Genomic DNA, 18,071 nt, shown 5'->3' with positions numbered 1-18,071 from the left:
AAAACATTTAGGTGAGCTCAGTTCTATCGTTTATATATTTTTCATTTTTCTATCGTTTTATTTCATACATTTCTTATGCTGGTAAGAAATATCCCTAATATAACTTAATTCATTTAAGGTTTAAAGGGAAAATATCAAAATGTATTTAGAATTTAGCGCAATCAATAGGTAGCGTAGGTGACGGGACACTAATTCATGCCTTTCACATTCAAATTTCGTTGAAAATTCTCAGAGGATTCAGCTCCCTCCAGTTTGCAACACTGCGAATGAACGTCGCCGCAGACAATGGAGTGGGGAAATGTGATGTGAGGTGCGCAAACAATGGATTGCAGCGTCTTGTTTTTAAACTTGTCAAGTTGTAAAAGGAACTACCTCTTCCGAGAGCATGCTCCGTGGCTTCGTAGTTCCTTTGAATGACTTCCGGTGAGCGAGCTCCGGTGAACAGCTTCCCGAAAAGGAACTGCCACGACCCTTCACTACACGTGACTGTCACCGAAAGAACTCTCCCCCAATTTGTGCTGGAAACAGCAAAAGTACACCGCCCCGCCATCTGTTGACCACCGATGGAACTGCAATTCCAAAGCGCAGCGAGGTTTAAATACAGGTTCCCCTTCTATAATTTAACTATTATATGATATTATATAGTTTTACCCGACAGAGTGGTATTCAATTTTGAAATTTGTGTATATGTGCAAGCTTCTGATCAGTGTTAAACTACAGTGAAGTGTATTATTACGATATCTTTACGACCACAATTATTACTATGACTTCGATGAAATGGTCCCTCTACTCACCAGTGTTCTACATCCAAGATCTTTGACCAAAACTTCCATATACCCGGCGGTAAGGGTCACGAAGAAGAAGAAGAAGCAGTGTAATGAAAACTTACAATGGTGTAGACCGGTGTAGACAGAGAAAAGTGAACGGAAAGCTTGAATATTTCAATGATTATTTGTGTAGTATACAAACAGACATTCTGAAGGAGATCACTGGTAAGTAAGCGTTAACGTGAATTTTTCTTTGTGTAGTAAATCATGCTATTAAAAGATGCAATTGTTATGATTATGAAAAAAAAATGTATGAAATAGCACACGTCCTTAATAAACCACGTATGCAAGATGTACAATCGATAAAAGAAGTTCTCGTACTGTCAGTATGTATTATAAATGATTATTATACTGCACTTTTGATCACCCTGATTCACCTATGTTAAAGTATGGGTACCAGTTTCATATATCGGAAACACATGTAACTCGTTTATTTTGAAATAAAATTCATTTCTACTTACCTCATATGCATAACGGAACATTTTTCAACTTGGGATTACTTCCTGTATGGTACTAGTTTACTATCCTTCGGACAGATTTCTTATTTTTCTACAGAAGAAACTACTTACCGTAATAAGTTCCTGTAGTATTGTCTAACATCGGGAAAGTGTTTGGTAACATTATCGTATGAGGGAAACGGATTCCTTCAAATTTACAGGAGAAATACTTACGGAAATCAGTTTCTTGAGCGTTTTGGAAGTTCCTGAATGTAGATTTGATTCATTTTAATGTGAATGCGTGTTGTTTTCTGCGAAAATCTCTGTCCGACACACAGTTTCTGCTCCCGCCATTTGCTTTCTGAACGAGAGTGCAATGTTCCGTGTGTTAAGATGATGCAACCCCGTAGCCAGTGTTTCAGCCTCGCCATGTTTTCACTAGAACCATGTGTCGAGTATTTTTATTTTTTTTGGAACGCGTTTACAATACCGGATTCTCCAATTGCTATGAAATTTCGCCTACTCACTAATTAAGACCTCCTAATCACGAATCTGCATGTAATAATTGGCGGTCAAGTATGGAAATCGATAAAAAAACGAAATAAACTATGTTTTCCTCGTCTGACGTCAATATTCCAGGTTGCAAGATTGTTGTGCGTAAAGGAAGAGCATTAACGAATTGCGAAAGAAAGATGGTTCTTACTGGAATGGGTGTCGCTTATCTCACAACACTGTAGCAACATTGTGTTCTGACGTCACAGGAGAGAGCTTTTTCATGTTAGGCAATACAAGGTAACGCATCTCTTAGCGAAATATTAATTTTTCTTTGTATTTATGCTAATGGAACCTAACCTAACAGGCCTAACCTAACCACGTAGGCATTCCTCGTCTGACGTCAATATTCAAGGTTGCAAGATTGTTGTGCGTAAAGGAAGAGCATTAACGAATTGCGAAAGAAAGATGGTTCCGAATTGCTGTGTATGGACAATGAACGTGGTAAATCACAAGGTTATTTTACAAGTTCTACATGTAAATGCGACGTATTAGCATAATTTCAAATCCGGGCACGAAAGTAGATATTTTCCGGTGAACGAGGTTGCAACACTGCATAAATCGACAAAACACTCTCAGAACGCCCCCTAAACCAGTACGCCATCATGGCCATAATGTGTTACAGATTCAAAACAACAAGTAACAGTAAGTACTCGTAAATAGAAGAAATAGACATTATCTTAGTTAGAAATGCATTATTTCACCTTAAGAAATGTTCCGCATTCGAAAATAACACGTTAGCAATGTAAAGAAGTCCGAAATATATGATTCGTAGGTGTTTCCCTCATACGATAATAGTACCAAGTGTTTTTTGTGAAATTCAGGTAAGTTTTCCGTATCCTGGAAACTGATTTCTTCAAATTTAAAAGTTTGGGGCTCAATTGGGGGCAGGTGACTCCGGCCAATTTCTAACATGCCTTTAACAGGGAGTCTATAGAAAAAGCCGGAGCGGAGGCGGGGCCGCGTTAGCAGTTGGGGGCGGTAGGTCAATTACCCCAGGGGCGGAGCCCGGAATCAGTGGGAAATTTGAGTCAAAAATTTTATTAACAGTTTCATGCATCGGAGACACATTTAAATCTGATATTTTGTGTTTCTCGTGGTTAGTACTTACCAATTATGTATTGCGGAACATAGTCGAAGGTGTCATTATGCTTTTTGCACGAAAACAAACACATTTTCTGCTAAAATAAGCCATTTTCCTGAATGCTACGGAAAGCACGTCACGGTGCGATATCGCTTGCTTTGCGAATAATAACGCTTCTTTTGTTTTCGAATATCAGTGTTTCCAACTCTATTGTGCATGAAAATTCCTATGTTCCACGAATTATTGGGTTTTTGAAATTATACTTTCAAGTCACGAAACATGCGAAGTTAGCCAGGTTACGTTAGTTTTTGTTTGTTTAGGTTACGTTAGTAAAAATTAAGAGAAGCCCTCTGAGAAGTAAAATTAGATATAAGGAATATACATTCTACGTACAACTAAGAACGATTGAAAATAGAAAATCAAGGAAATTAGTTTTCTTTCTAGACATGTCCTTGTGCATTATTGTTTTCATTTCTTGTAAAAAGATGTGTGTAAACAGTTTCAGAGCTTTGTTTTTTAATCATCAACAACGTCGATGGGTTCATTGTGTCAAAGAGCACCAAATAGCTGCACCCACTATCCCACTTTGCTTGAGTCAAGTAGAAAGTGTGTAAACAGCTACTCATCCCAGCAATGTAAACCAAACTTAAAGGCTATGAAAACAGTTGTAGGTAGTTGTGAACCTACTCATATTTCACTTTTCATGAACTTCGGTATTTTCTTCAGGCAAGGGAACATTTTTTTCAGAATCTCAAAATTGCACTGTATTAATTAATGTATTAATCAATTAAAAGAAAACTCAAGCCAAACAGAAAATACAAATATCTCACTTTGTCTGCATTTCAAAATAATGGCTCTTTAATACTTTCTGCATACTCCCATGGTTGTTTATGTGTGCTTTTATAGATGATCAGTGGTTCTTGATTCATTTTTCATTATAATTTTGAATTTAACCACCATACCGTCATTTATTTCATAGTAGTTCTTTTCTTTTTAATTATCTCGGCCATACTTTGGAATACCGTATTAGTTATTTGAGTTTCCCACACCCTGAAACAAAATTTGTTATATAAAACATCAAAATCTTTCAATTAATTTGACATATTTTGTCAAGGCCAGTTTGTCAGTGACCCTTCTGGATTGAATTCCAGTATCAAAAATGACATCTACAAAAAAATGGGTAAATATGCTATAATGCCCAGACACCTTTCACTCATTTATTTTCTTAATTTTACCACTGGTACTTACCTATTTTGCCTTGCGGAACATTCTTTAAGGTGAAGTTATGCCTTTTTCCATAAAATACTGTCAACTTTTCATATTACGATTGATTATTTGTCTTACTTGTTCCGCTTCTGTAATAGACAATATGGCGTGCACTCGTAATGTGTTTTGTCGATTTTCAGTGTGCAAGCAGTGTTTCAAACCTTCGTGACGGAAAATTACGTACTATTTTGATTATTTTTTTTTCATGGTTACCTCCACAAACCATGCACGTTAGCCCCAAAAACCATTGACATTAGCCCCAAAATCCATCCATTGACGTTAGCCCCAAAAACCATTCACACAAGGTTAGGTTAGGCCTGTTAGGTTAGGTTCCATTAGCACTCATTTCACCCCTAAATTTATCGAAAAAAGAAAGTGCAGCGAACATAGTTAAAAATAGAAATTTTCGTAAAAAAGAAGGCACGTTTGGAAACACTGCAGAGATCGCGTGACTTTCAACGCTCTCGCCATCTGCATGCACACAATGGAAACAATGGCATAATGTGGCAGGCAATGCCAATTTCTTACGTAAAAAGTGATTAATTCTTGTTCGGCAGCATTAAACTACGAAGTTTTTACTTTCCGTGAAATAAAATACCTCCAAAAACGTCCAGAATGCTAAAGAAACTCATTTCAGTAAGTACTTTCTCCTGTAAATTTGAAGAAATCCATCCGGGCGATATCGCATATTTACCAAAAAATGTTATCACTAGCAAATTCAACAGCATACTTGAATTCATTGACCTAAAAAAACACATATTTTCAACACCAAGATGAGCATTGTATGCGGATTTTAAATCTTTGCATAACCATGTCTGCCATGTTGAAAATGATGTCTAGAGGGAGAATGTCTGCCAGAGAAAATTTTAAAATACTTGTGCTCACTAACACATACTTGCAAAAAAGCTCTGTGTGCATGTATTGTTGGGGGAGATCCATCGTGTTCCCTGGACTATCACTGAAAAACAACCTTTATTTATAGAAGTTAAAAAAGGTAGAACATTTTCCTGCACATTGCAGCAAGCCATGGGAACCCGCAAGGAGTGGAGGGGGAAAGTAGGGCTGCCACACATTCCTGATCTCGACCATTGTGGAGGTGATGTGATCAGCACCATGTCTGACCATATTCCCCTATCCCCCTTCCTCCCTTGGTTGCTCATATATTAGAGGTTTAGTGAACCTCAGAGCCACCTTGCGCAGTGTCATCATGTGAGAAATTCCCACCTCTGGAATCAAACCCAAGTCATGTGCATGGCTGTCAGCTGCCCTGCTTAGTACAAGTCCATTAATTAGAAAATGTAAAAAAGTGGGTAAAATACATCGAGAAGTCTCACTTATACACTGAACCTTTACCCATATATGTATTGTTAGTCACAAGTTTAAATTCATCCTACATAGGACAAAAAATTATACATTTTAAAATTATTTTACAATTGATAAAGCTTGATAGTGAGAACAAAGGACATTTTGAAAATTTGTGTGTTTACTCACTAATTATATTCACAGTATAAAAAGTATAAAAAACTTACGTGAGTGAGTATAATAGTCGTAAAACTCCTTGCAGACGACATTTCGAGCTTCGCTTCTTCAGGTATTTCTTTTCAGTATATATGTAAAATACTTCGTCATATATGTAAAAATAAATCCAGGATTAGGTAAAAATAAAGGGTATTGGGATATAGAATTTAAAATTACATGACTTTAAAACGGCCATGCCTTTTGTTTCAGGGGTATAAATTGCAGTTACACCGTTCTTTTAGAATTATCTTTTAGCCTACATGGCACTTTTAACGTCATGTAATTTTAAATTCTATATCCCAATACCCTTTATTTTTACCTAATCCTGGATTTATTTTTACATATATGACAAAGTATTTTATATACTGAAAAGAAATACCTGAAGAAGCGAAGCATAGCTTCGCAAAACGTCGTCTACAAGGAGTTTTACGACTATTATACTCACTCACGTAAGTTTTTTATAATTTTTATACTGTGAGAACAAAGGAGGCAATTATCATCTGTAAGTTGCATGTAAAGATGTTGGAATGAAGTAGATAATTTCCTGTCATGTAGCACTCCAGTAAATTAATCTTTACATATGTTGCTTACATTTGGAAGCAATGATGAAGTACAGGCCGATCATCTGTAGTGCACTATTGTAAAGAGCTTAACCCTTAGACAACGGAACTTGTTTTGCCGGTAAACTCGCCAACGACGGAGGCATTTTCAGCCTGAATTGTAAACTTCCGCATGTTTTTAAATAAAATTTTATATCTCTGGAACTAACCCTTGTTCAGTACACATGGGGCTATAAGGCTATGCTATAAAAACCAATTTTTCCGTTATCGAATAGAAGAAGGTACTTTTTTTTTTACGAAATTTGAAATTCGTCGGGCTTCCATGCTAGCAACTCCGGGACAAAACGGTACCTACATATTGTTCAATATGTTTTTCATTGTTGTGGAAAAAATTGTGCACATATTGCAGAAACTTTCAAAAAAAATATTCAAATGTAAAGCAAGAAAAAATCGAATGTGATTTACAGAGGGCTGCCCCTCCCCCAAATATAAAAAATATGAAATTAATTAAACCTTACTAATTGCTAATTACATACCTCAAGTCTCATGCAGAACTCAAAACATGTATATCCAAACATTATACGAGACACAGTGTGTCCAAAAAGTCACATACTACGAGAAAAAGCTCCTTGTGACATTGTGTCACAACCCAGCATTTAAGGGTTAAATTACAAGCTAACCTTGTGCTCACTTGGGGAGATTTTTTCTATAATTAATGTATTATTAAAGTAAGATTTGACTTCCAGGTGTGCAGGATGATTTTTTTTTAAGGTGGATAAGAATACTAGAGAATCATTTTAAAATGAGTGTTCATTAATACCGGAAGTTTGTAGATATTGTTAAACCCCAATATAATTATGGAACATATAGTATGTTGAATGCTAAGCCACATTATATTTCTAAGGATATTAAGCTATACATGCTAATTGATATTATTTGAAGTCAAGAAAGATTTAACAGATTTTATACAAAAAAATGTCCTTGTGAAATAACTTGTGGGTTTTCTTGTTAAGAACGTAATGTATATGTTATCCTTGTGGAATAGTAATGACAAGAAATTTCAGTTTGGAAGAGCCAGAAGGATATTTATAAAGGAGGGATATGTGTGGTGATGGCGATTGAAAGAAAAGAGGAATGTGCTTTAGTTAGAGAGAGAGAAACCAATATAATGTCAATGCAGATGTGACTTTATTGTGTGGTGTTGATGGAGTTCAGTTTGGAAAATTGATATCTTTAGTTTGTTTTCCTTAAGTTGCATCCAAAGAGGATTGAGAGTGCTCTGTTAAGAGTTTTAGTACTGTGCATATTATAAGGTTGATAATTAACGTGATCGGTTTGAAAGTAAAGTTGCAGTAATTTATGACACCTGGTATAAGAAAGCGAGTGAAGGTTGTTTTGATAAGTGGTATTCATGACAATGATATAGTGCTTCGCAGGAACTAAAATTTTCATTACATTAAAGTACTTGAAATGGCTGAAAATGAATTTTCAGTAATATGTATGGGTTTTGCATATTGCATCGTATATGTATCATTGTTCCTTCCATGTTTATATATGTGCTCCTGTTCCCTCCATTTTTTTTGTCTTGTGTCTTCAACAATTTTACGTAATTCTTTCTGTAACCTGTTTTCAGCATGTCTTCACTTAATTCTCTGATATCCTTCCTTCCTTCCTCTATGCCTCTTCCTGGGGCATGTGTGGAGTTGTAAATATGTAATTCATTGGCATGCGTAAAGAAAAGTAAGAAGGAAAATATTTAAAAGTTTTTTTTATAAAAACATACAAACTTTCTGGTTTGAAAAGAGTGAAAGAAGATCAATGATTGAATACTATGGATGTGTATGAGGCATTGTGTAATAATTATGAGAAGAAATATGTCAGAAAAAGGAAGGAAAAATCATACAAAGTACATAGAAAAAGAATATCCAAAATGTCATTAATACCCGTTTGCACCATCATCGATTTACTCGCAAGTAAGAATAATTGCACAGTTAACCCACAAATCAGCTGAATATCTGTTGCACCAACAGAAATGATGAGTAAGTTGGGAGTAGGGGGGGGGGTCAACTTTACCCTCCGAGCTCAGCAAGTAAAAACGGAGATAACCCACGCAAGTGTAGTAATGACCGCCATTTGCAACCTGTATTGTGTCACGTCAGAATTTCAAAACTAAATAGTGTTAAAACGGAAGTAATAAACTCCAAATGTGCATCAAAAGCAACAAGTATATAGTATGTTACTACACACACACTTTGGGAGATATTTGCTCTGTACATTATGCAGTACAAAGTTTGTAAAATTGCACGTGCAATATAAACATAAACATACACCAAGAAGCCCATAGTGATGTAAACATTAGCTACAAAACGATCGTGAATGCTACGTGGAGAAGCTGCACCAATATATCAAAATTTATTCACGTAAATATGTTTTCCCTCATCTTTATTCTGTACTTGAAATTTTCTCGTGCCCGTTGTTTGCCACTGTTAGGATACCAATATCCAGGTCCCCTTTCATGTTGGTGCAGCAGGCCCCTGTGGCAGAGTGGTTAGTACATTATGCTACAATGCCAGGGTTCCTGTGTTTAATCCTGGCCTGGTCATGGATATTTGTGAGTGTTCATTCATCATATCATCACTCATCCCCATTTTCGCAAATTAACCAAAAGTGGGACAAAAGCGAAGTAAAATAAAGCAAATCAATCAATCATATTAGTGCAATAGGAGATTATTGTTTCTAGAGGATGACCCTTACCCATGGATCATTTTACTCGCAAGTTAGTGCAAACGGGCATAAGAGTACATGCTAAAAGCAGGTTATGGAAATAATGAAGTAAAGTTGTTAGAAGAAAAAGTGAAATAGAAGAAATGTTGCAGAGGTTCCGTGTGTGTATTGTTGATTGCAAAAGTTATAGAAGTTAAAAAAAATAGTGTTGATTATCTTGAGAAGTGAGAAAAGGAAATTCGAATACCATAGTTTGTTGTAATAAAATAGATTTATTGCATTACATTTTTAAGAATTCTTTGTCCTTTGTCTAAAAATCTCCATCTCCATCTCAGCTCTGGTGAGCCACATCATATGAAGTGCAACTAAGCCTTGAGGCTTTGTAGTGTGGTGTGTACAGTGGGATGCGTAAATATTGCTCGGCAAATTGTCCATTACTACTTTCATTAATTTTCTCATGCATCATACTTGTTTTTATGTATTGTGTTTTTTACGTTTGGTGATACAGAACTTATCAGAAGCTTGTTTCACATGTTGTTTTAATTGTTGAAGTTCTCATTGTGTAAAACAAAAAGAACATGGCAGGCTGGCTGCCTGTGATCTCTTATGATCTTCTTAATGGAATTGAAGCCACAACACCACTTCGTCACATGTTGAGGATTCATAATGTTCCCATAAACTGCCGCAATTTGATGATGAATGTCTGCTGGAGATTCGCTTTTTGCCTAGAGAAACTGTATCCCACACTTTGCATTTGGCGGGATTCTTGATTGGCACAGCCATTTCCAGCACGTGTGACTCTCTCAAGACTCTGTGCAGCACTGTGAATGAATGCTACTGGAAAGAGTAAGGATCAATGTTACTGAAAGTGTTGTCAACTTATGCCTTACATATTTTCCGTAAGATATATATGAGTTGTATCTTTACTTTCCTGACATGCCTCGTGGTTGGAGAGTTCAAGCAACCTTGCTTTTGTGCCCTTTAAAAGGTTTCCACACCTCTATGTGTATTACCTGGGATTTGTTTCACCATATTCATTAATGAGGGTAATTAATTTTTGGCTCAAAGATTTCAATGTATTTTTCTTTCCTGGTAATGGAATCAACTGCTTTTCCAAAGTCTATGAATAATAGGTATACAGGTGAAAATATTCTCTGGGGCTATCGACCAGGTGAGTTGTGGAAAAGATTCCAAGCCTTTGAGAGCTAACGTCACTCTCATCTTCACAGTACCACAACTCACCTGGTCGATGGCCCGAGAGAATCTTTTCATCATTTGTCGCCAGGAAAGCTTCCAAGACTTACTTCAGGTATACAGGTGTTTGATAACTGGAATTCTGTTGTATTATGATTCAATCCATGATCACTCTTTTGTTCTCTTGTCTATTTGTTATGGACAGTGCTTTGGTGTGACCTTATGGTTTATTACTACAACAAGTAGTTGATGAACTGGATCATGGTAATGAACTACAGATGAAGTAAAATAATAACTCGAACTTTAAAGTGTCCAAAAGCTTAGAAAGTTATCCATCTTGCTATGCAATATCCTAAAGTATACATGAGGGTCATTCAGAAAGTAATCGCCGTTTGGCTGTAAATAAAAAACCCGCATAGATACAACAAATTTTTACTTTACATCTGAAAGATACGGCTGTCCTCTATTTTTCAACATAGTCCCCATATAAATTCAAGCACTTGTCATAGCATTTCACCAACTTACCAATTCCTTCTGCATAAAACTGAACTGCCTGGGAATTCAACCAACCTGTCACACCATTTTGAAGATCGTCAGCGAAGTGCTGTGCCGCAAGCCACTTCTTCATGTGAGTGAACAGATGAAAATCAGAAGGAGCCAAGTCTGGGATGTACAGGAGATGATCAAAAATGTCCCATTTGAATTGGCACAAAAGGTCTTGTGTTCGCCAAGTAGTGTGAGGGTGAACGTTGTCATGCACGAACACAAACCCAGTAGACCGCGATGTTTGTTCTGGATGGCACTTGTCAGTTTCTGCAAAGCGTTACAGTAAACTACAGACGTGATTGTCATACCACATTCCATGAATTCGACAAGCAAGATTTCCTTAACATCACAAAACACGGTGGCCATAACCTTCCTCGCTGACAAGTTTGACGGGCTTTCCTCGGCTTGTTTGGTGAACCGGTATGACCCCTTGCCATTGATTGTTGTTTTGTCTAAGCGTTCACATACGCCACCCAAGTTTCGTCGCCAGTCACTATTCTGTTCAAAAACTCCTCCCCTTTCCTTGTTGTACCGGGAAAGAAAGTCTTAGGCAGAGACCATTCGACTGGTTTTGTGGATCTCCGTGAGAATTTTCGGAACCCACCGAGCACAGAACTTCCGCTAGCCTAATCTTCCAGTGACAACCTTGTACAACACAGTCCGAGAAATGTTCGGAAATTTTGCAGAAAGTTCCGAGATTGTGAATCGACGGTTCTCACGAAATTTGTCGTCAATGTTCTTGATGAGGTCATCACTCACTACAGAAGGTCTACCACTCCTAGGTTCATCATGATTGTTTGTTCTTCCTTCTTTGAAAAATCTGATCCACTGATGCACAACACCTTCACCCATAATGTTTGGGCCGTATACAGCACACAATTCACGATGAATGTCTGCCGCTGACAGATTTTTTGACCAAAGAAATCTTATCACACTGCGTACATCGCATTTGGCAGGATTTTCGATGGCAGCACACAATTTGTGACATTATAACCAGCACATGTGTGGCACTATGATGCTCTCTCTAGCACAGCTAGAAGTTTACTGAATCACAGATTGTGTGATGTAACAACGGTTGCGCTCTGCCCACTACTACTAGCGCCATGCCACAATGGCAGTTACTTTCCGAATTACCCTCGTACAAGGGTTGATTTGTTTTTTGTTTTTTTCTTATCTAGTAGATTTCTGTATGTAGTGTTGCACAAGTTTGCTGCATTTTAACACAGACCTATTGCTCATCTACATATATTTTCAACTTTGAGTTAGTGCCTTCATACCCCAAGAAGGATAAGTTTTTGGGGTCCACGTGCAATCACTTATGAGCCACAGTGAAGGCCTTTCAACCCATCTGCTTGCGTACTAAGTCCACTGTCGAGCTTTCTCCTCCATTAGTAAACTTGCTGGTGTGGTAAGCACGCACAGAGATATTGAATTTTCATTTGCCAAGAAATTTCTGTAAGTTTTAGGCTGACAGAGGGGGCAAGAAACCACTCCTGTTCAGTGGTGCAAGTATACATTCTGCCCTACAATATTTATTGGACTTTTAACATTTACATTTGACTCTTGTAATATTTCAAAACCCAGGAGGATGAAATGAAGCAAAAGAAGGAGAAGAAACAGAGAAAAGGGGCCTTTCACCTATTCAAGCTTGTGTAGCTGGAAATTAAAGCTTAAAATCTCATAGGCTATGAAGGTGAAAGAACATTATGAGGGGAGAAAGTAGTTTCCTGTCAGATAAATCCTTTTTCTGAGCAGAGTATTGAGAAAGTTGCCAGAGAAGGAGGAATAAAGGAACTCGACAAAGCAATTGTCATTCAACAAGGTTGTCCTCCTGATCTGCAGCTTTATTGTTGAAGATTTGTGTGAGATGTGAAAAGCTCAGAAGCTGATTGATATAGTTTTCAACTAAGATTTGATGCCAACAAAATACATTCAATTTGATTTCAGAGGGTCATATAATTTATGAAGAATCCGTTTTGGAAGACAAGGAAGAAGTGAGAAAATTCAAAGGAAGAATGGCTGCTACATGTTCTATGATATGCATGTTGCATTAAGAAAAATACTTACAAGTGATTATGTTTTGGCTCCATTTCCTAGACCTTCTTCAGGTTTTCAATTATAAAAACTCACAACAATAGTCTAAAGGTAAAAAGCTGAAATGGATAAAATAGGTAGGTGGACACATGTCACCAATTTACAGTAACGGGACCAAAACATTGTGTATTGGTAACAGTTTTTTGTTACTGTGAAACAATGCTTACAGGAACATTTAAGAAGGTGGTGTAAAATATTTAATAATTAAGAGGCAATGGCAGAGGGAGCATAAGTGATACAATCAGTTGCTTGCATTGTTCCTGTGTTACCAAAATGTGCAGCAGTGTCAAAGGCTCATTACTCATTCAGTGCCAAGTGTTATCATGAAGGGGAAATTGTGTGCGTACACAATAACTTATATTGAACATTGTTGAAATTTCTGACTGAAGCAATGAAGGGAAAGAGAAATTGTGAAATATGAATCAGGTCAGTGTGTTTTAGTTAGTTCACTATTACAAGTGGAGCGAGGGAGGAAGTATTTACCAAATGTTTTGCAAATCAACAATAATGTTGATGCAATAGGTCACTAATATTTTTATGGATTGTTGATTCTTTAATCTTTTCCACCTTTTTTCATATTACTCATTCGGTGCCTTAGTGAAAAAAAATTATGGACTCTCCCTAGCTGGTAGTTGATTACATATACACTGCTCAAAAAAAGTTTGGAATATTGTTACATTAGACACAACAAGTTTGGAATATTATTATATTAGGCAGTAAGTGGTAGGCATGGTGGCATATGTTAGTGAAAAGACGAGAACGTCCACCAGACGGATACCAAGGCCTTGTGTATCACCTATTGTCTAATATAACAATATTCCAAACTTTTCGTGAGGAGTGTGTGTGTGTGTGTGTATACATATATATATATATATATATATATATATACTTCCGGTTCCGTCTCTTTCTCCTCACACCGATGATGCTACGAAGTTAGCGAAAATTTTGAATTTTTCAACTGTCCGGTGAGTGTTTCCTTTTACCTTCTTTGATTTTTACTTAGCCCTTTTGGCCCTTTTGCTTTTATCCATTATATATATATATATATATATATAAGTGAGGAATAGAAGTTATAAATATCATGTTGAAGAAGCCACAAGGGTTCAAAAATAGGAAAGTTTTATCAAGAAAATTATAAAAAATTAGGGGAAGTGTGGCAACAATGTAAACTGTTCATAGGCGACTTTGGCAGGTGCATAGTTAGAAGAGCTATTGGTAATTTCTATGCAGATAAACGTGATGTTTCAACAATGAAAATCATATTCAGATGACTGTAACAGCAAGTCAGATTTAGGCTTCTCAGTTTTGTAAATACATATGGAAATAAATAAAGCCCATGTTTATTACATTTACTTGCAAAGCACAGAGCAATGCCTTCCAGTGCAATGAATGTGGCAACACAGAAATCACAGGCATGAGAGAAGAGGAAGTGAGAGAATGAAACAAGTGACTGCACACTTTAGTTTGCTAGGGCCAGTCTCATTTTGGGTAAACCAAGCGTTACTACTATGTGCATTTGAAAAATAACATTAAAACGTGTATATTAGTGTGAGATGAGAAGAAAATCCCTTTCAAAAGACAATGTCAATTTTCTTTTGCTTCAAGGAGTAGACCCTGATGCAATGGAATCCCAATTTTATCTTCCCGGATTTTACATTTTCCTGCATTATACATTCATTCTTCACAACATTGAAAAATGTTAAAAAATTGTCCTCAATTTTACATTTTCCCACATTTTAAGTTCCTTCAGCTTGGTCCCCTGAAAACGTTAAATTGAGATTCCACTGTACTTTCCAGTACAGTTGTGTAACATTTAGCAAACTGAGTGTTGTTGAGCTGTGTTATACTATGCTATTTTGGTGTTTAAAGTTGAGGAGAATTTAATGGTGTTCGGTCCAAATTGTAGACTGTGATGTAATGTAAACCTAGATTCAACAGTTGTGTCGTGCTCGTTCAAGAACCTATCAGCATGCATGGGCATATCAGGGAGAATTGGAGTAATCTGCAACAGTGGTGAGAGTTGGAATATATATATATTTATGGGACATAGGAGCATTTTTTCAAAGGGTGTGATATTTTCAGATTTAAAAATGCTGTATACACATGGAGATCTAGAAATATGGAGTACTTCTGAGTATATACCTCGTTTTCATGTAAATAAATACCTCCCTTTTGTAGTTTCCAACATATCACTTAAATAATCTGGAATAACTATGGAAACTAAAGATGAGAACTGACATTTTTGCGTTTATTGAGAAAACAAGTATGTCTTGTTCATTGGAAATAATTTCCCAACACATACAAGGTCTGTCAATAAAGTTATGAGATTGTCAAACACTTACACCCATCTGTCAATACTGTGGGCTCACCCATCAATGTAAGGCCGAATCAACATCTCATTGACCGTTGGTAGAAGTTGCAAGTCGCTAGTACCAATAGGTTATTGTTGGTGCAGTTTCTCGTGAAGTGGTTCTTCGTCCTGTGTCATGTAATTGAAAGAGCTCATGGAAAGAGCCATGCACACATTTGAAAAAATGAAATATACCTATAGAGAGTCTGTCTTTTTTGTCCCCCTCCCCCCACCCCCATCAAGTGTTCAAGTGGCACAGACCATTTTCGGAAGGCCGTTAATCTGTTAAAATATGAACGGGATAACCTTTGAAAACCGACGACAATGCAGAAAGAGTGTCTGACCATCGACTGACTCTAAGACTAATAGGTGATGAATTGGATTTCAACCATTCCAGATTTTAACACAGGGATGCAACACTTGGAAGCCTCATCATGATAATGCCCTTTGTCACATAGCGATCTCTGTAAGTAAATTTTCTACTAAAAATGTCATTCTGTGGTTCCTGAGCCCCTGATTTCCCTGACAGGAGTCTTAAATTTAGGATCCACTTCAAATGACACCATTTTGGGACAGTGGAGAACATAGATATAGCAATAACCAATCAACTATCCCAGGTATCTTGGGAGCAAGGCCACGCATAGCAGCAGAGAAGGGGCGAAATCAAGTGGGCAGAAGCAGTACACGCTGCTGCGAAGGCTGATAACTGCAGTTGCCCCCTCCACGCAATCCTGTTTCTCTCACATGCTCATTGGTGGAACTGTCTGACGTCACTACTTGCACATTTGCTTGCTCCAGAGATACCAGGAAAGAGTATAAAGGTGATTCCAGTTACCCACTTCCAGCACTGATATGAAGAGTAGGAGCAAAGTCTCCTGGGTGTGTGGCCTCCCAAGGGACCTATTTTAAAGGAGATAAAGTTGATTTGTAGTACACACATACACACACACACACAGAGGTACGTTGAAACAGTCTGATTCCTTTATTGACAGACCTTGTAGAAAATCTGTGATTAGTCATCCTGCATGGGTCCAGATCTGAGGGTTGGATGCGAGTTGAGTCATGTTTGACTTCACACTATCAGACCTGATGTCGCCAAATGAGTTTCGGATGAAATTAATCGAGCCAGTTGAACTGTGAAGTACGGAAATGATTGAACGAAATAGAGCTGTTGACTTTTTGTCGTTGAAATATGCTACTTATGTACTACTTAAAGAACATTTAATGTGCAAACAGTATCATATTTCTACTATATGCGATTAGTTGTTTTAGCTGTGGTTTGAAATGTGTTGTGGACGTGCGTGTGACCAATCCATTGATTCAATTATGCTGCGGCAGTGCAATTAGTGGAAGAGGCATTGTTGTTGGTTCTGCATATGAAGAGATGTCTGTGCTAAGGTATGTGTATATTTTTTTACTGCGTTTCTAATGCAATTAAGTATTAATACTGGTAATTTAGCATATTGATGTATGTGAGAAGTATAGTGTATTTCATAATGTGCATTATTATACAGTTGTAGTGCATTCTATTTATGCTTGGATAGTGTGAAATTTTTACTGGGAAGACATTTAATGTTTACTGGTGGCAATAAGCAATTACCTTCATTAAAATGAACTGCTTTGATTGCACCATTTCTGAGTCTTTTGTAAGCTGTAGAGATACACCCGTTGATACTTTGTGTGAATGAATAGAGTGAATATTGGTTATATCCAGCAGTGGCTGAAGATGCAAAAGTGTTGCCCTACAGTGCAATTCACACAATTGACTATAAAATTAAAAGTACTACACCCTTGTGATTTATTCATGTTGAATTGGTGGATGTTAACCACTTTTTTAGTTCCTACTTGTACTTACGTTTCAGAGACTGGTTCAGTCTCCGTCCTCGGTGGTGCATCATTCATCCCAGAGCTTATGTTCAGCCTAGAGCTGTAGAAAAATAAACTAAAATAGAGAAAGTGAAAGAGGAAATCTGAGAGTGAAACAATACAAACAAATTGAAGCAAAGGAGGTAAAGGGACTGTTAAGGCGAGAGAAGCTAGAGATTCCGACAGTAAGATATTGAGAAGGGCAGGTGAGAGTGAAATAGATAGTGATAGATTCTAGATAGAGAGAGAGAAATAAACATGGCAGAACAGAAAGCGTGTGAGAATAAATTGAGAGAAACGAGGCAAGAGGAACAGGAGAACCTAAGGAAGTGGAAAGAAATATAGAGAGAGGGTGGTATGGGGATAAGAGACAGTTTTGAGAATCAGAGGCAGAGTGAGAGAGAAAGAAATATACTAGAGCAGATGTCTCCAAACTCCCGTAACAGTTGAACTGAAGGGTGTCCCAACAAAAGCGACTGATTTAATATACTTCATAGAAGGAATGACAAATATGTTTACATCATTACAATGAGGAAATGTTCCGATTTAAGAATGCCAAGTTTGATTTACGCAACATGTCTTGTGGTTGGGTTGGTAACACTATTCTTACAATTTCCTTTATCAATTATTATTGCAGCTTAGTGGAGATGGATCGTTCCACAAGGGAATTATGAGTTTTGATAGTGAAAACTCATTACAAGAATGGTGAGTGTTATGGAGATACTGTTAGGGAGCTTTGTGCAATCCTTGGAAGTGAAAGTGCACCTAGTGAGAGTACAGTTCGAAATATGACGAGACTAGGCAGACGAGACTTTCCCGTTCCTATTTATCCTCATGCAGTGCACTACAAAATTTCCCAAACCTAAATTCTCCTTAAAAAAAAAAATCATAGAGCCACCGCACTTTGGATTCACCCGTCAAGCAACGCACGGATACGCAGCATTGTGATTGTTAACGTGAGATCATACCCTTAAAACTCCAAGTTAAAAAAAAAATCAACGTCCAAAATAACACTTATGGTGACCAACCGGTTAGAATGAACAGCTCTGCAAA

At 37.3% G+C, this 18,071-nt stretch overlaps 1 protein-coding gene across 3 annotated transcripts in view; it reads left to right on the top strand.

Annotated features, from left to right (window-relative positions):
- Nucleotides 1-864: 864 nt before the first annotated feature.
- LOC146004326 (uncharacterized) overlaps nucleotides 865-18,071 on the top strand; it is a 154,676-nt gene continuing 137,469 nt past the window's right edge. For 2 of the 3 annotated variants that reach the window (XM_083143084.1, XM_083143087.1), the window contains exon 1: nucleotides 880-992. The gene's annotated coding sequence lies outside the window, so the exon portion shown is untranslated. Of the gene's footprint in view, nucleotides 993-18,071 lie in introns of all 3 variants that reach the window. The other variant, XM_083143085.1, reaches the window with a different exon arrangement.

This window comes from Lepisma saccharinum, chromosome 21 (assembly GCF_977018435.1).
Source record: "Lepisma saccharinum chromosome 21, izLepSacc3.1, whole genome shotgun sequence".
In the NCBI taxonomy this organism is placed as follows: Eukaryota; Metazoa; Arthropoda; class Insecta; order Zygentoma; family Lepismatidae; genus Lepisma; species Lepisma saccharinum.
This window is presented reverse-complemented; position numbering and strand designations above follow the sequence as displayed.